Genomic DNA, 20,462 nt, shown 5'->3' on the forward strand with positions numbered 1-20,462 from the left:
TCACTGATAAAGATGACAAGCAGTCAAGTCAAAAAATTCCCCTCTATCCTCTAATCTCAGATAGAAAATGCAAAGTGCTTAGTACCTGATCAATTGAATCTAATGATAACGTACTTGCCTCCAGTAGTAATTTTTCGAAAGGGTTGGGCAACTTAGCAAAAGTATTATTACCTCTTATAGAAGGAATAGAAGGGGCCTCGCTCGCAACTTGTCCCTAAGGTAGGCTGAGATAATTCCCCTGTCCATGGCATCTCCTCCGCGTACTAACATCCCCTGTGTACGTCCTAATAATGTGTTTAAACTGTTCACACAATTCTTTACACTGGGTGTGGAGGGGCTGACAGTACACAGAACCTGCGCCCTACCAATATATTGTATAATCCGAGCTCTCACTCTTATTAACCTGTGACCATGACGGTTCCACTGAATTCATAGAAGGAAACTATTGACTTCATCTCGCCTAGTGCACACTTAATGCTGGATACGGCGTCACTCACCTCGCTTTCCCCTGCGGCAGTACAACTGAATGGTCAGTGACTTCCCGCAGCTGCCGCGCTAACTCAGCCACACTGCCAATGTATCGGCACCCCTGACACTTACTTCGTACAGTAGTTCCTCCTTCCGCAACTCCGACACCTTTCTGGCTGCCATGCTGAAACAATACAACACCAAAGTACTATTGGCTTTACAAAATGTAACACAGCTCAATCTTAGTGAACTGTCATTAAAAAAATGATATAATTCATACCACTTCTATGACCTCACATAACAATGATGCTCTCTGCTACCTTAGTGTAACAGAGCATTAAGTGGAAGAGCTGGAGGTGAGGAGATAGGTGCAATACAACAGTTCTAAGCATAATTTTATTGTAACTAACCATCCAGTAAAATCCACTAATACTCTTAAAACCAAACTTTTAAAAATGACACAAAATAATTGATTTAAAACAATATGTCAAAAAACTTTGCAATGAATCATTTTATTTAAATTAATGTGGTATCTTGGCCAAGAAAACTTTACAATCAGAAGTGAATATAACACATGCATTAACCCTATCAAAATTACTGCAAGTTCCTCATTCATTTATCTTTGCTCCTTGCAAACAGGTACCAAAGAAAACAAAACTATCAGAACTTGTCTCTGGAAGGGACATGAAAATAACCATATGAATACAGTACATATGAGTAGCATGACAAGTTTTCGGACTCCCCCTCCTGCAGAGTTCTCTTAGTTAAATATACGCCCCACAGCTGAGTCACATACAACATGCCCGGTATTCAGACCCTTGGGCGACGACTATTCCAAATCACCACAGCTCACTATAACTCAAAAACGTTAATTATCGGTATTATCCACAGTGTCACCGATACTGAACAAAGGCATCTTCTGTCCGGAACACGTCGTGTAGCAGGTTGACACAGTCCAGGGCTCCGCTCTTCCGTCTCACTCCCTGGTTGCAAACTGTTCCTCCCGTAGCTGGCTCCGGCCATCCCTCATGGCAGTGGGTAGAGAAAAACACCTGAGTGGTGCTGGATGTGTCACACTGTAGTACCAGCGCAGGAAGGTTGTGTGCGGCATTAAAAGGCATCGGACATGTGGCAATGATACCATCGGCACAAAGGAAAAGACGCAACAGTTTCCTTACTTACACTGAGTGGCAGTTGTTTATCTACTGCTGCATGCTTAGTGTTGATGTGACTGCATTGATCCTTTTCAAACCGCAAAAAGTGGTTTTTCTACAGGGTGCATTTATATTCACGCATATTATGCAGTAAGCAATAACTTCAATTCTTGAATTTAATAATTTGTAAAATGAACAGTTATTAAGATAGTTTCTTGGTTGTAATCTACAGACGTTCGCAGTTTGTTTTTTAATATTTTCTGGCAGGTTGTGTGTGTGGTGTGTGTGTGTGTGTGCGGGGGAGAGGGGGGGGGTCATCCGGTGATGAGGTTATAAGTACCTTTATTTAGCAGAAAAAAATGTAGTTGAAATATCAAAAGTGTGATAAAAGAAGTAAAAACACTTTGATATAAAATTGCATACACTCTCCCCCTAGATCATCCATGATAAACTGCACACTAGCTCACATCCTGTAAGATATCGTTTAAATTGGTCAGGTGTTCTAAAATTGTCAATTAAAACACAAGAAAGTCAAGAGGAAGACTAAAATAGATCTGCAGGAATATGTGGCTGGCTGAGCACTTACAAGAAACATGGATGAGCCTGATAAATTTTAGGGAACAAGTCGGACATTTCGTAAAACGTTAAAAATATGTACCACATTAGTTTGATTGTTATTTAAAAATCTGGCAGTAAATTAGATGCTTCCATCTTCTCTGAATATAAAACACAGTCTTCTGAAATGTGGTTCAGTTTGATCTTAATGCCACAATCACCACACACTGATGCTCTTCTTGGCTGGAGCAAGAAAGCCTTTATGTCACAGGGCTATGTCCTATGTGAAGACAAGTGAGAAGGATCTCATTCAATGCAGCTCATTGTTTATCGCTTCCAACTACTCTTCCCGTTTATGCATGACTCAGTACCTCAACAGGTAGGTGATAGCATGGAGCTGGATGGCACACTGAACTATCTGAGTATTGTGATATGCCACTTTTGGCTGCTAACATTTGTCATTTTGTTGCCTATAATACCCATGCCCATACCCCAATTTTGGTGGCTTCCTTTAGAGGACTGCCCCATTTGGTAAGCAAATTCAAGGTGAGAAATGGTCACCGAAGTGAAGGTCATCAACTACCCACTGAGCAGAATTCAGTTGCATATTCGCAGAGGCATTTATCTATCTGAAAGTTTGTTGCTTTTGGAAGCTAGATGTTTCAACTAACAGTGTCCCATTCCTCAATTACTTTATAGATTTTAAGGTGCCAGCAATGCCTGGTAAACCATTTTGAATCTATAAAGGTGAAACTGTCTCAAAGCTGCTCTCTCTTTCTTGTAATTATCAAAACCGCACTCTGTGAAGCAGCCTATGTTCTATTACTATAACTGAATGGTTTTAAATAAATCTTGTATCAGGAGGACTGGTGACACAAGCTCTCTTTGTGGGTTAGGTATTGATACCTACTAGCAGTACACACATTCTGCTTCGAGGTGGGTGGTTAAACATTGAGGTTTCCATCTCTGTCTCATGAGCAGCTAGGGAAATAAGTGTCCTCCCAGACTGAGTCCCTTTTGCCTGAGTAAGGCAACTCATTAAAGACATTTGCACAAGAATGCAGAACTCCACTCATAACTAGACGAAAATGCAAAGTCTACATGATTATCAGATTTGTATCTTGTATTGTAGTTGTGTGAGTCACATTTCACTTAAACTCATTCTTTTTATTAGCACCAACACTGTTAAATAGCGAATGTAGTGGGAAGCAAGTGTAAGAATTCCAAAATCCTTCAGAGGGATTTGCAAGACATACAGCTTTGTACTGCACACATTATTTATGTTACTGACTTTTACTGAAGAACACTTGATTTGCTTTAGCTTCATGTTGTCACTAAGTAATGCCATTAGTCAAGAGGGAGTAAATAATGCAAAGGAAGTTAGTACCCCTTGTCCTCAATTCAGCGCAAACATGGGAGAGTTCTAAGTGCAAACACACTTGACAGTATGTCATCATCGTCATCATCAGCAACAACCTCAAGTATTAGACCTGTTGCCATGCTCTTTATTAAAAAAGTTGTTCATGTCATCTTTTTGTAAGTTAATCATGTTTTATTTCCCCTGATCATTTTAGTACTTCTGTCATCTTTCATGTGCTGTATATGATCTATTTGTTTTAAGTCAATAGCTTTTCATCTTGTTATTGAATGACTATCCTGCTACAAAAAAGAAGCCATATTTTAGAAGATTCGCTCAATCTTATTTGTTCAGATGTTAAGTGTCCAGTTCTTGTATTCATATTGCAGTAACAATGAAACAATATCTGTATACAACTTACCCAGTCTCTTCTTTTGGATAGGACTTTTTTTTTTTTTTCAGGCCATTTTCAGCAGTCGAAATATGTTTCAAAAACTCATGACACTGAATTGCATTAGCTGGATTTTATTACTACTATCAGTTTCAGCTGTAAGCCATCATATGGTATGAAAATCACGTAAAGCATTTCATTTGTCATGAATACTGAAACACAAAGCATTGAATATTGTAATCCACATGAAACACATAATAAAAAACTTATTCATAACATTTACATGTGCAACAATTGTCCTATTCATATGAGATGACAACAACAAATGAAGTCATTTGGATTTTATGTTTCAGTGTTCACTGTATTGTACCAAAGGATTTCTCTAATCTGTGGAGCTTCATGTCCACATCTTCAAACTTAATATGTTTAAAATAACGCCCAGTATGCTTAAATTTATGTGTTTGTTCAATAATTTGTTTATAGTGATATTACGTGCTATAAGGTCCAATGCTCTAAATGTGGTAATTCAGTTTTATTGGTCGAGACTATCATACCATATCTAGCAGTACTGCAGTACTGTTTAGGACTGATTTTCATTGTTATCTCTATGATCTGATTATCGGCAAACAATGAGGTATTAAACTTAAAACCATTATTGATAGTAAGTGAAAGTAAATATGCTTAGTGAACTGCTTGGTTAGTATTTGAAGGGCTGTTCTGCTCCTCAGACTCTGAATTCTTTTGTATTATTCATATTCAGTGACAGAATTGCTGAGACTATGTCTACTGGTAAAGTAAAGGCACCAGCAGTTGACCAGCTAAGGAACATTTTTCTCTGTATATTTGACAACTTAATTTTTTTTTTCAAAACTTTAAAAAGTCTATTTTTATAATAGTTGACCCCTCAAAATCCAAATTTTTCAGCAGTTGACCACAAACTGTTTCAGTAGATGAAGACAGCAATTTTATTCAACAGGCTAGGATAAAGAATATGTTCGTTTCATTGAAATATGTACATATTACAAGTTCATTCTGAAATGTACAACCATGCATACCTTTATTGACAAAAGTTAACAAAACTCAGGGAATTTTGTCATTTACTGCCAATTTTCCTCAGAAAGATAACACTTCATTGCTATTTGATCCCTTGAGTATGTTATTTGTCCTCTCTTACTGTCCATATGTAAGTAGGAACTCCACTCTTAGTCATGGATGACACTGTAAGAGCCATCTAAAACATTAATATTTTTTCCTGGATCGTAAGACCCACTATATTCAACACTGACATAGTCATTATGGTTTAAACTGAAGTCTATCCCTTCTTCCACATCACTAAACTTCACATCACAGCCTTCAGTATGGTCATCAGAGAGTTCTGGAACTGAAATAGAAAACTCGGAATCACGACAGTGTTATAAAAGGATAGATTGCTACTCACCATATAGTGGAGACAATGAGTTGCAAGCAGGCACAACAAAAAGATTGCTGAAGAAGTAAGCTTTCAGCCAAAAATTCTTCTTCTGAAATAGTCAACATATATACATTACAAGCCACATACATATGACAACTGTCTCTGGCTGCTTAGGCCAGACTGCAAACAACAGTACATGATGAAAGAAGCAGTCTACATATGGGGAGACTGGGGTGGGAACAGGGAGGGATAGCAGTGTGGGGGTGGGGGCAGTGAAATGCTGCTTGTGGATGCATAAAGGGGCGTAGTGGGGAGAGTGGTGGGCAGCTAGGTGTAGACAAGAGGTTAGAAAGAGGGTGTGGGAGAGTGGTGGGCAGCTAGGTGTAGACAAGTGGTGGGCAGCTAGGTGTAGACAAAGAGGTTAGAAAGAGGGTGTGGGGGAGTGGGTTTGGAGCAGAAAAGGTGAGAAATAGAAAGACTGAGGGTGCAGTGTTGTAATCTAAGGCTGTGCAGTGCTGGAGTGGGAACAGGGTTGGAGACAGGTGGGTGAATGACAGTGACAAAGGTTGAGGCTCAGGGGGTTACGGAAACATAGGATATATTGCGGGGAGAGTCCCCACCTGCACAGTTATGAAAAGCTGGCATTGGTAGAAAGGATCCAGATGGTGCAGGCTGTGATGCAGTCATTGAAGTGAAGAATGTTGTGTTGGGCAGTGTGTTCAGCAGCTGGCCCAGCTGTTTCTTGGTCACAGTTTTGTGGTGGCTAGTCATGTACAAAGACAGCTCATTTGTTGTCACGCCCACGTAGACACAGCATGGTGGTCGCGGCTTAGCTTGTTGGTCACATGACTGCTTTCACGGGTGGCACTGACTTTGATACAATAGGTGATGCTTGTGACCTGACTGGAGTTTAGTTGGTGGTATGGGACAGATCTATTACAGGGATATGAGCCATGGGGCAACGGGTTGGCAGCAGGGGTGGAGTAAAGATACACAAGGATATGTGTAGATTCAGTGTGTGGCAGACTACCGCTGTGGGGGGGGGGGGGGGGTGGGAAGAATAGTGCGTAGGACTTTCCTCATTTCAGGGCATGATGAGACATAGCCGAAACCATGGCGGAGAATGTGATTCAGTTGCTCCAGTCCTGGACGGTACTGAGTCACAAGGGAAATGCCCCTTTGTGGCCGGACTGTGGAATTTTGGGAGGTGGTGGGTGACTGGAGAGAAAAGGCATAGGAGAGCCATTTCTGTACAAGGTAGGGAGGGGAATTTCGGTCTGTGAATTCCTCGGTGAGACCCTTGGTAAAGTTCGAGAGGGACTGCTCTTCACCACAGATGCAACGGCCATGGTTGACTATGCTGTATGGAAGGGACTTCTTGGTACAGAATGGGTGGTAGCTGTAGAAGTGGAGGTGTTGCTGGTGGTTGATAGATTTGATATGGACAGAGGTGCTGATAAGGCCATCTTTGAGATGGAGGTCAACATCAAGAAAGGTGGATAGTTGGGTTGAGGAAGATTGGTGAAGCGAATGGGGGAGAAGTTGTTGAGGTTCTGGAGGAATGTGGACAGGATTTCCTCACCCTGATCCAGGTCACAGAGGTGTCATGGAAGGATTCCTCCAGATGACCCATGAATACGTTGGCGCAGGATGTTGCCCATTGCCGTACCACATATTTCTTTAAAGATGATGCCTTCAAAGGTAAAGTAATTATGGGTGAGGACATAATTGGTTATGGTGACCAGGAAGGAGATTGTAGGTTTGGAATCCATCGGGCTTTGGAAAAGATAGTGTTCAATGTGGGTGTTTGGGAGGAGGCATTAACAGTGATGAGCAGGGCACTGTGTGGTAAAAGAACAGGAACTGTGAACAGTCAGTGGAGGAAATGATTGGTGTCTTTTATATAGGAAGGTATGTTGCGGGTAATAGACTGAAGGTGTTGGTCTGAGAGAGCAGAGATACTATCAGTGAGGCACAGCAGCTGGTCACAATGGGGCGTCCTTGGTGGTTGGGTTTATGGGCTTGAGGACAAAGCATGTAGACGGTAGGAGTGCAGAGAGTGATAGGGAAGAGAAGAGAGATCGACTCAGGGGAGATGTTCTGGGATGAGCCTAAGGATTTGAGGAGAGACTGAAGATCCTGTTGGATTTCTGGAATGGAGTCAATGTGTCAGGATTTGTAAGTAGATGAACACGACAGCTGATGGTGTCTTTCTGCGTAGTAATCCTTGTGGTTCAAAACCACAGTGGTGGAGCCTTTGTTAGTAGGTAGAAGTATAAGTATGGGATCCTGACCTTATAATCCTACCTGCTTATAATCCTGGTGGAAGGACTCCGCCAGCTGTCATATTCGTCCATCTACAAACCCTGCCACAGTGACCTCATTCCAGAAATCCAACAGGGTCTCCAGTCTCTCCTCAAATCCGTAAGCCCATTCCAGAACCTCTCTCCTGAGTCTGTCTCTCTCCTCTGCCCTTCTACTCCCAGCACCCATACATGATTCATGAAGTCCATAAACCCAGCCACCGAGGGTGTCCCATTGTGACCAGTTACTGTGCCCCCACTGAGAGATCTCTGCTCTAATAGACCAACAACTTCGGTCTGTTACCCACAAAGTACACTCCTATATAAATATGTCAATCACTTCCTCCAGCGACTCTTCACAGTTACTCTCACTTCACCACATGCTGCCCTGCTTGACACTATTGATGCCACCTCCCTTTACCCTAATATCTCTAATGCCCATAGCATTGCCCACTATTGAACACCATCTTTCCCATTGTCCGATAGATTCCAAATCCACAACCTCCTTCCTGGTCACCATGACCAACTATATTCTCACCCACAATTATGTCACCTTTGAAGACATCATCTTTAAAGAAATCTGTGGTGTGGCAATGGGTGCTTGCATGGCGCCATCCTATGCTAACTTATTCTTGGGTCATCAAGAGGAATCCTTCCTAACCACACATAATTCCAAACCCCACACTTGGTTCAGATTAATTGATAATGTCTTTGTTATATGGATCAAGGGTGAGGAAACCCTACTCACAATCCTCCAGAACCTCAACAACTTCTCCCCATTCACATGGCCTTGTCCTACTTATCCCAACAAGGCACCTCCCTTCATGTTGACCTCTACTTCAGAGATAGCCAATATCAGTACCTCTGTCCATATCAAATCTATCAACCACCAGCAATACCTCCACTTCGACACTTACCACCTATTCAGCACAAAGAAGGCCCTTCAATACAGCCTAGCCATCCATGGCCATTGCATCTGTAGTGAAGAGCAGACCCTCTAGATCTTTAACAAAGGCCTCACTGAGACCTTCATAGAGCAAAATTACCCTCCTTACCTTGTACAGAAATGGATTTCCCGTGACTCAGTACCAACCAGGACTGGAGCAACTGAATCACATTCTCCGCCAAGGTTTTGACTATGTCTCGCCGTGCCCTGAAATGAGGAATGTACTACCCACTATTCTTCCCATACCTCCCAAAGTGGTATTCTGCTGCCCACCAAATCTTCACAATGTCCTCGTCCATCTGTGTTCCACCCCTGCTGCCAACCCCTGGCCTCATGGCTCATATCCCTTTATTAGCCCTGTCCCATATATCCTCCAACCACCACCACCTATTCCATCAAAGGCAGGACTACCTGTGAAACCTGTCACGTGATCTGCAAGCTAAGCTGCAACCACTGTGTTGTGTACTATCTAGGCTTGACAACCAATGAGCTGTCTGTCCACATGAATGACCACCAACAAACTGTGGCCAAGAAACAGCTGGACCAACCAGCTGCTGAATGCACTAACCACCCCAATGTTCTTCATTGTCTGCACTTAGCTGCCTGGCCCTCGCCCCACTTCAACCCCGTGTTCTCCCACAAGCAGCACTTCACTGCCTCCCGCCCCTACCCATCCCTCCCCCCTCCCTGCCCCAGCCTCCTCCTTACCCTCACCACTCAGATTGCTTCTCCTATTATGTGCTGTTGCTTGCAGTCTGGTGTTGGAATCCAGAGACAGTTGTCGTGTGTGTGTGTGTGTGTGTGTGTGTGTGTGTGTCTCTGTCTGTCTGTCTATCTCAGAAGAAAACCTTTTGACTGAAAGCAGTCTTTTTGCTGTGCCTGTCGACTTCATTGTCTCCACTATATGGTGAGTAGTAGTCTACCCTTTTCATAATATTATCATTATCCCATCCTGTATTTTTCAAAACTCAAAATTCAGTTTTCTACCTTTAAATTTTTGCCTTTTCCTGAACTCATTTTTTGTATCATTTTCCCTCTCCTCTTTCTTTTCCTTTCAGTTCTTCTTTCATTTTTTCTGCTTCTCTTCCATTCCTTAATTTATTTTCAAAATATTGCTGGATCAGAACAGTAGAATGAATTTTTTGTCTCTGTTTCTTCTTAATGAGTTTGACTAGATTCAAAGGAATGAAAAAGATGATTGTTATATGGTCCTGGTATGTCACACAGCTCTGCATCATGTTCATGTACAACCGTTTATGGTTTGGTTCATAGCCAGGGGAGATTTTTAACATCTGTATAGAAACATCATTATTGCTGTCGTCATTCAGGAAATGGGGAGGTTGAAAAGAAGCTGATTTCTGGTGCTTTGTTTTCTTCCGAAGTATAAAAAGAGACTGATCACAAGGATCACCTTGCTATTCATCAATAGAATTTGAGAAGACAATATATTTTGCCTTGCCAATGCTATAATTCAGTAATTCAAGTCCCTGTTCCAGTATTTGTATGTTTGCTCTTCATAATTATTGTGAATTTCTACTTGATTTCTCTTGACAGCTGAGTTCTTGTCCAGAATACGTTCAGTTTGTGGGTTCCATGAGAGAGCCTACATTTTCTAAACTCACTGGCCAAAATGGATGGTGTAACTATTTTGTCTAGTACTTTCTTTCAGAGATTAGTAAAACCTTTCTTCTTTAAAATAAAAGCCTCAGGACTATAAATTCGCCATTGGTGAACTTTTCTCTTCTTGCTTTCTTGCAGTGTTCAAAACACTGAATGTGTGTGGCATTTGGGTGCATACCCAAAAAAAATATTTTCTTTTTGTCGCAGAACTGACTTATATGAAGGCTCAAATGAGATGAATGGCCATCCACAAACAGTACAACAGGAAAAACTTTTTTTCCCCTCAACTAACTATGGATAAAATGAGTTTGCAATGGAATCTGGTGTGACCTAGTTAATCACTTTATCTCCTTTACGAGCCAGTTTCTTATTGCCTTTAGGACTGAGAAAACAGGCTGTCTCATTGCAATTAAAAATTCTAGGTGGGTCTTTCAGTACATCTAGTAAATCCTTTTTCTGAAAGTATTTTTATACACCAGCAAACCACCTTCTTAATTCATCTTTGCTAACTGCAGCTCTTGTTGTGATTTAATTCTGGCTGATTCTTTTTGCTGTAATAGGATTTCTCTTTAAGAATGCATGCACCAACATTCTGCCAAGATGATTATTAGCAAATGGGTTACTTCTATTAAGCTGATTTATGATTCATTGAACACTGTCTTGTAATTGTATTACTGTCATGGGAATCCCAGTTGCAAAGACCCTCCTCTTTTTTCTCAGTAAGTATTGAATGTGGAACAATTTTGTCATTCAATAGGCTCTTACCTTCCACTTTGTATTATAAAGATATTCTTATGACCCCCCCCCCCCCCCCAATTTTTAGCTGCTGTTCGAACTGGTGTATGATAGAGGTGAACAACCTCAACTGCTGCTTTCATTTCTTCTTCTGAGCAATTCCGGAACTTGCCTTTGATAGGAGCCATCTTGACAGGTCTACAGCTGACAAAAAAATTCTAAATAAAGACTCAATATAATTTCGTCAGAAGTTCACCACTGAGTTTACCAGTACTTGACCACCTGGTTATCCACAGGATGCACCCAATGCAGAGCCTCAAGAAATAAAACTACTAGTCTATTTCTTCTCACCATTAAAGTTAAAATATTTAAAGCATTACTAAATCATAACAACTTTCACCATTAGTTGACCGCCTGGTCAATTAATGAAAAGTTTGTCATTTTAATTTAGCAGTTGACCAGAGCTTGACTGTGTACATTGTTGGCTGCTAGCAGTTTATTTCTATATCATGACCTTCAAAATAACTTACCTTTTTACAGTAATGCTTGCGCTAAAATCCTAAGTCAACACTAACAGCATGGAAGAACAGTTGATTACACCTTGTCCTTAACAAAATTCATAAGGAATCCTGCACAAAACAGATTAGCATATACACGCTTTCAGCTAAACATCTATCATTTTATCCCATGATGCCTTGTATATGCCCTACTAAAATCCTGCAGTTAGATGTCAGGGCTATCCATAGCTAGTATTTACATACTGCCTTGGTGATTAGAACTCTTATTAGTGTAGTTTTTCTCTCAAATGGTCAACTGCTAATTCACAGTCAAACACTGGTGCCTTTACTTTTTGTCGGTGTTTTACAACACTTTCCATATTAATTTCCACTGTGTTATTTTAACACAATGCTGTACTTCTATTCTCAGTACCAAAGAGATAAGATTGTTCCATTATTAACATTTGGATGTTATAATCAAATAAACCACTTATAACAGCTCATACTTCAAAATCAGTAAAAGTAACAGGACAAAAAAAAAAAATTGTTCATAGTTTTTACACAACACACATTTTTGATAGTTGTGTTGTGCCCTTCTGTTCATTTGGGAGCTTTAATGTGGCAAATAAACAAAAATTAGAAATCAACAGTTCTAAGTGTTGATCAGTATCATTTGACAGAATTGAAATCTCCAGATACAACCTGTACATTTAACTATGTATAGTCTTATAAACAGACTCTCCAATAATTAATGAATGAATTTATTTATTTAACCCCTCTCCCCACATGGACCCGAAGGAACCACATAAGGTTTGATTTATTGTAAGACCATTAATGTTTGTATCTGGTGCCAGTAAGTTATTTTTCTGTTTGTTCAAAATTGGATATGAGTTTCCATGAGATTATGAATTTTGTTTGCTCTGAAGTAATTCCTGATCCGTACTTTGTAATGGCAGATGGGTTCTTTATTAGTGTCCTCATGTTATCAGCAAACATGATTGTTCAGAGTACACCTTTAAAGCCACTGGAAGATTATTTATGTATGTTAAGAATAGAGCAGGCCCACCACTAAAACTTGTGATTCCCGTTATTCTGAGTTTAGTCCTGTGTGCCCATCTGGTTTCTTTTGTGAAGATATTTGAAAGAGGAATTGAATTGCTGCCATAAAATATTTTATACTCCACAAAATGCCCACAGAATATACTATCAGGAGGGTTTATTTGCAAGATTATATATGCTTTTCTTTGTAGAGGATAATATCAGAATATCTACACAGATATTCTGCAGGTCACCATACAGTGTGTGGCGAAGGGTACCCTCTACCACTGCTAGTCATTTCCTTTCTTGTTCCACTCGCAAATAGAGCTAGGGAAAAGTGACTGTCTATATGCCTCCATCGTATCGTATCTTTGTAGTCCTTATGTGCAATGTATGTTGCCAGCAGTCGAATCATTCAGCAGTCCACTTCAAATGCTGGCTCTCTAAATATTCTCAATAGTGTTCCCTGAAAAGAAAGTTGCCTTCCCTCCAGAGATTTCCATTTGAGTTCCTGAAGCATCTCCGTAACACTTATGTATTGTTTGAACCTGTTCGTAACAAATCTAGCAGCCCGCCTCTGAATTGCTTCTCCTTCAGTCCAACCTGATGTGGATCCCAAACTAAGAGGCTGTTAATGGTTTTACTTAGAAAAATGAGTCCGCTTTGTGCTTTAAGCTATTTGAACCAAACGAACTGTAAAATGGGTCAGTAATTAGAGATGAGATTTATAGTATTTCAAGTCCCTAAGGAAATGTATCCTGAGGCATTAATTGATTACAAACATAGCTCAGAGGTTGCCCTTGCGAGTTCTTGCAAGATTTTAATATTCTAATGGTAACACTGCCATGAAAAAATAAAAAAGATAATGTTATAATTTATGTGATCTACTTAGGATTTTTTAAGCATATGTCTGTTGGTGGTCATATTTGTCATCATCACAACATCAACTGAATGATTCATGCTACAAGAACTCATTATAGGTAGTTTCATTTTACAGTATCACATCTAATAATTCATCATGAAAGCAGAGCAGGTAAACATACCTAAACAAAACATTTGATTTCTATCCATTCCCCTCTCCTTTTCGTGTAATATAAGGTGTGGTCCAAAAATCTGTGTCCTCAAAAAGAAGAGTGACAGAATGGTGTCCTAGAGGTACACAGCATATTACTTGGCCATATCTGTTGTCTGATGAAAATAACTTGTCATCTTGATGTAGTTGTGTTCAACTGGTAACACATGATAAAGAGTGTACAGTATCAATGCTCATTTCTCTATGGAAGAAAGTCATTCAGGATTGAATGACTATTTTTGTTCTCACATTTCTCTTAACATAATTTCTACCATTATTCAGGACTGTAGTTTGTGACAGTTCTTATTGAACACAATGTTGACTTTGACAACAGACTGCTTCCAATTCCACTACTGTAAAAGAATAAAGATAAAGAATTTTAATTGTACCAGTATTCTGCACAAATGAATGATACACATTTGGATGGGATACATTTGAATGATGTAACATCATACAGGAATCTCTTTTATTAACTGTGAACAAACTACCAACATACTTTAAGGGCCATTCATAGTCGACTTTGAATTAGTTCTGCTGCTGTGCATACTTCCATTCTCATACTTTCTTGGATCATGCTTGCAAAAGCACCCAACTGAAAAAAAGGAAAAAGAAAAGATAAGGGCAGGGCGAAAATTGTTTCTGAAGGACATCAAGCTCAAAATAGTAAACATGAAGCAATTCTCATTTCTAATGTGTAGATCATTTCTCACAATAAGGTTCTTTGTATACTACTTGTTTAGGCTCCGTAGGCTTTCAGTTTGATCATTCACTGGTCATTAACTACCAGTTTAATGTTTCCATATTTACAATCTAGGAGATTAATCGAAACCAGAAACAAGCTACCTACAGATTATTTAATGAGAATCATGATAAAGCTCAGCTATTTTTATTTAGTAATATCTGTTCATAAATCCTTTTCTATAGTTCCACATTTTTCTCAATGAGAACAATGATTCCTGTAGTATTGGAGCTTCTGCACGTACAGGAGTATAAAAAAGTATGTCTGTCCTGTAGTACTGCATTTCGAGGCCTGGACAAAAAACAAAATCATAAATTACTAAGTCTTGAAATATATTTTAAAGAGAAGTGTTTTACTGATAAATAAGTTCTTTATAAGGTTTATGATCTAGATGTTTAAATTTTATTTTCAAAATTATGGTGGGATTCATCGAATATCTGCAGAGAGAATATAAGTTAATTGACACACACAACTGCACATTTAATAATGTTTAATCATGACATGAAGAAAAGATATTCATAACACAAAACAAAGATATTAGTATACTTTTAGTAAGAGTGAGATGCAGAATAATCAAATACAGAATTTAAGTGTTTAACAAAAATTATTAAATAAAATAGATGTTTCTAAATATCAACTGTGTCATATTTTTAGTAACTTACAAACTCCTGTATTATTCAATAACTACTGAAATCCTGCTGTAAACAATGTTTTATCCACACATATCTATATCTACTCTTGAGCTTGTAATTTTAGTAGCTTTTATTGCTCCACAAGTGAAGAAATGTCTAATTCAAATAGGTTATGTTCTTTGCTGAAATTCTGGATTATGCATGTGGAACAAAGCACCTCCATTATCAGGTATAAATCTAATATTGTGATCAATTGATTTAGCTCACTTAGAAGCCTTTTAGTCTGGATGATTTTTTATCTGCTTCATTAGCTGGAGAAATCTCTGCATCCCTTGTGAATATTGAAACTCTAGTTTGCCATCCACCAATCCTGCCAATAGCCATATCAGAGAAAAGTCGAAGCATTCTTGATTGTGACTGACCATTAATAAGACCACTATCATAATCAGTGACACTGGCATTATTTTTATACATATACGAGGGGATGTCAAAAGATAACTGCAATTATTTGTTTAGTGGAAAATACCGCTCACCTTTATTCGGATCCCATGACAGACCTTCAAAGTAATCTCCCTTGGACATGATACAATGATTCCAGCATTCACTCCAATGTTCATAACACTACCTGAAGCTCCTTTTTGATAATCTGTTGACTACACACGAAATTTGATTGTTTAGCTCTCAACCACTCTGAAAATAATGACCCCAAAGCTCTTTTTTCACTGCAAGAAATAGGTTGAAGTCACCAGGCACTATGTCTGGTGAATAAGGTGGATGTGGCATCACCTCAGTGCCTAATTGAGTGATTGTTTCTTGAGTCTTGATGACATGAATAGCCAGTGCATTATCCTTATGAAGGATTCATCCCATTTGAGCAAGATGTGGTCTTTTTGTTGCAGTTTTCCCCCTTAATGGCCCTTTCAGTACTTCACAATAGTAATTCGCTGTTACAGTATGTTACTCATCCACCACTTGATCATACACAGTGCCTTGCTTATCAAAGAAGACAAGATGCGTGACTTTTCCTGCACTTCGTTGAACTTTGGCCTTTTTGGGTCGTGGACTTGAAGAATGTTTCCATTGGGCACTGTTCTATTTTGTCTCTGGGTCACAATGATGAAATTAGGATGTGTCACATGCGATGACCTTGTCCAAAAAATCTGGTTCTCACTGAAGCCTTCCCTTCCATTGTTGACACGCGATCACATAGTGAGCCTTCTGTTCGTCACTGCTCACATGAGGCACCCACTTTGCTGCAACTTCTCTAGATGCTAGGACATTTCGTACAATGTCTTCAGTTGATCTGTAGGATATATTCATAATCTCTGCAATCTTTGTTAATGATAAATGACGGTCTTCTTGCAACATTACATCAGTTGTGTTGACATTGGTCTTCGAAGTTGAGGTCCTTCAGGGCGTGGAGCGTCTGCAAAGTCATTTTCACTCTCCCAAAATCATTTATGCCACTCAAGAACAGATATTTTCCCCACACCTTGCTCTTTGTGGGTTTGCTGCAACACTTCCGATGTTTGTGATGGAGTTTTTTCAATAAGAAAGCCAAATCTAATTGACGCACACTGCTGCAACTTGATATCCATGTTGGGTACAATGAATGCATCTGTACATTTACCCTGTTTCCCTACCACCATGCACTGCCAGGTGACTGACGCATATGGTATTACATCACTCAAGGTCAGACTTCTCCGGTACTGCCACCACCTATCTCAAGTGCAGGGTCATTAAAATGCAATAAAATAATTCCAGTTATTTTCTGATGCCCCTTGTACTATAATCAGAAGTGCACTTCACAGATACCAAATTATTTGTTTCCTCTAGGTTATGAATCGTGATATGTTAGCTTCCTGCTACATATGGTTAACGCATTAGAAACATAGGATCTCCCACTACATGCCTGTAAGGTAATACAGCATTAGGTAATGCTTCTTTTGTGTAGGAGTATAAAACAGTGCCATCCAGACTCTGAGCCTCGAAGTGGGTCTGTGAATCAGCTCTCCTACCTTCATTGTTATTTATCTTTTATGAAAGGATGTCTATGAGCTTTGCCATAAACTCAGTTGTTAAATAGCTCCAGTTTCATATTTGCATTCAGTTGTTTGCATACTGAATTGAATGAAGCAACAAGTTTACTTTTACCAGTCACTGTTTATTAATTTACATGGTGTATTTTGAAGATTTAAACCTCCATCATCAGATGGATATGTGTGGATTAATATGGCATGTATGTATTGTGTTATGACTTTTGGGTAATTTGTGGTGGTAGAGAAAAAGAAAACACTGTTTCAGAGCATGGTGCTGTGGTGGTCTTTATCTACAGATTGAATGTAAATGCAAAAGCAAAAGTAAAATTACTAAAATAGAGTACCTCCGGTGGTTACAGGCAGAAATATTTACAAACAGCTTAGAAAACAAAATTGTGAATTCCAATCACTACATCTTAAAAAACATTATTTACTATCACAAATATGTAGATAATAGCATCAGTGGCATGTAAGATGATATCGATGAGTTAAACCAACTATTCAACAGCTTTCATGAAAATCACAGTTCAGCACCAAGTAAATGACAGCACAAATTTTCTAGACGTGACCATTGGAATAATCTGAAGTTTATCAGAAATCTACCACAACACACACTACCATCCACAAGACCTCTTGTCATCCCACTGCCCACAAAATGGTGTATGGTCAACAAAGCAGTCCAGCTACCAGCCTCTGAAATTATATACAAACAAGAAATGGAAATAGTGAAACAAACAGCCATTGCAAATGGCTACAACATCTACATAGTAGACAATTTGAAACACACAATAATGGAAAAACATTCATGGCACAAAAAATACAAACAGAAAATAAGATCTTTCTTACAATCCCATTTGTGGGTAGTATTGCATATCAGATTGCCATTGTGTTCAAAAGAACAGACATAAACATATATTTCACCACTGACAACAAGCCTGGGCAGAAATCACCTCACAACAGCAACACAAGAATATCTGTGTTTACAAAACTGAATGTTTGGAGTGCAGCTGTTTCTACATAGGGCAGACAGATTCAAGGAACACATGGGAGCACTAAGAAACAAAAAATACTACACATCATCAAAAAAAGTATGAAACTAAATACCACGTTAATAACCACAAGTATCAGTATTCTAAATATCCAACCTAAAGGCAAAAAACTAGACATCTCTGAAACACTCAAAATATACAAACATCGAAGAAAACAAACTTGAATCCACATCAAAGATATTGGACAGTGGTTTTGTGGATCACTTCTACCACCTTTCTTCTAAACGGGTGTGACCTGTACCTTCTTCCAACTCCTGGGGTAGATTTTTGTTTCAGGAACCTATGACAGATTATAGTTAAAAGAGGGGCTAACTCGTCCACAAATTCAGTATAGAATCTGATAAGGATTCCATGAGGCCCTGGAGCTTTGTTCAGTTTTAATGATTTCAACTGTTTCTCAGTGCCACTGACACTTATATCTATTTTCTTCATATTTTCAGAGGTACAAACATTAAATTGGAGCGATTCCCCTAGACTTTCGCAGTAAAGGAGCATTTGATAACAGAGTTACCCATTTCAGTTTTAGCATTGCTGACCTCAGTTTCAGTTCCTGTCTTGTCCATGAGTATCTGGACTGTAACCTTGGTGCTACTAGAAGCTTTTACATACAACCAGAATTTCTTTGGGTTTTGGACAGATAATTTGGCAAAATTCTGCCATGGTATTCACTAAAGGCTTCACATATTGTTCTCTTATCAGCTACACTTGTTTCATTGTATCTATAGCTGTGCACTTTGTTTTGCATCTATTATGCAGATGTCTCTATTTCTTTAGAGGTTTATTGGCAGTGACTTTATACCATGGATCGTCCCTCCCATTATGAACTGTTCTACTGGTTGCATATTTGTCCAGTGCTTGGTCAACTGCTCTTTTAAACTTGAGACATAGTTCTTGTACATGTTCCTGTCCTGTGATAAAAGTTTCAAGTTCCTTGTTGAGATATGACACTACCACTTTTTTTTATCTAGTTTACTAATCATTGTTGCCACAACCACATCATGGTTACTGATACCAGTTTCAATGTGGACTGCCTTAAAGAGGTCAGTCCTATTTGTTGCCAAAATATTCCTGTCATGGGTGTGGTTCCAAAACATTTATTCTAGCTAGTTTTCAGAGAAGGCGTTTCATAATGTTTCAAAGGATGTCTTGTCATGCCCACCACTACCAAAACCATAGCTTTTCAATTGATTGTTGGGTGATTAATGTCTCCACTGATGACTACAGTAGGATTAGGGAACTTACAAGCAAACTAAGGTTTTCTCTCTAAAGCTTTCATTGACTTCAGGAGGTGAATCTGGTGGTCCATAGAAGGATCCAATTACAATTTTATGTCGACCCCTGATACTGAGTCTTGCCCAAACAATATCACATGCAGCTTAAATTTCTATCTTGGTGGATTTGAGTGTCTTGTCTTACTGTGACAAATACACCACCTCCATTTCCCGTAACCCTATCTTTTTGAGATGCACTTAAATGTTCACCAAAAATTTCACTGCTGTTGACTTCAGGCTTTAACAAGCTTTCTGTCCCTAGTATTATGTGAGCTTTACTGCTTTTCAGGAGCATGTCAAACTTTTTCACTTTGTTGCGAATGTTTCAAGAATTTATTAATAGGATTTTAATACTTCCACCTTTTTGGAGGGGGGGGGGGGGGGGAGGGAAATTCCTTTGGACCTTACTCTAATATTTGTGTTTCCTACAGCTGTTATTACCTGTGCTGGATGGAGAGTCACCTAATCCAAAAAAACCCTTGTGTGCACCCTACACAAAGTCCATTACTTGGGTAATAGCTTCTGATGTGTACTGCACATCTGACCCATTTAGGGCAATCTTACTGTTGTCAACCATATGGTGCAAGTCTAGGAAGTCTTAACCTAGCTAGCCACATAAACTTTGATGTCTATAGTTCAATCCTTCCACTTGACTCAGAACCAGGTTGCCAAGATCAGTACTGGGGACAGTCCTGCAAATTGTGACCTTCTTTGAAACTTCATGTGCCAGGGTGGTTGCTGGAATGATCCAAGTATGACCTTGGAGCCCAGGTAACAGGCATCGTTTGTTCCAATGTGCGACACAATCTGCAATTGGTTGCACCTTATTCAATTGGTGGCTACCAGAATAGCCTCCTCAACATGTTGAATAAGGCCCCCAGGCATATGTACTTAGTGCATTTGATGTTCCTTCCTGTCCTTACAACCACTTCCATAAGGGGCACCATTATGTGCCACATGTTTGAAATGCTGATGATTAATGCACTTCTACCCTTTGGGTTTGCCTCCTCAACACAGGACAAAGAAGGTTTCGCAACGGGTGAAATGAGTCCCACTGGCTCAGTTTCAGTCCCAGTGAACCTGTTGATTACGGAGATTGGTATAAACATCCTGAGTCCTCACTGGTCTCTGTCTACCCTGTACAGGAAGCCTAGACCTAGCACTACCATGCCACTCGCAGTCAAG

General features: G+C 39.5%; 1 long non-coding RNA gene across 1 annotated transcript; it reads right to left on the reverse strand.

The window, feature by feature from the left end:
- Positions 1 to 509: 509 nt before the first annotated feature.
- On the reverse strand, positions 510 to 14,678 carry LOC126481938 (uncharacterized). Its single transcript, XR_007587617.1, has 4 exons — positions 14,395 to 14,678; positions 14,044 to 14,139; positions 13,519 to 13,900; positions 510 to 652 (listed from the first exon to the last, which is right to left on the reverse strand). It is a non-coding gene; the product is annotated as an uncharacterized LOC126481938 (long non-coding RNA).
- Positions 14,679 to 20,462: the final 5,784 nt, after the last annotated feature.

The sequence above is a fragment of the Schistocerca serialis genome, chromosome 1, assembly GCF_023864345.2.
Source record: "Schistocerca serialis cubense isolate TAMUIC-IGC-003099 chromosome 1, iqSchSeri2.2, whole genome shotgun sequence".
Taxonomy (NCBI): Eukaryota; Metazoa; Arthropoda; class Insecta; order Orthoptera; family Acrididae; genus Schistocerca; species Schistocerca serialis.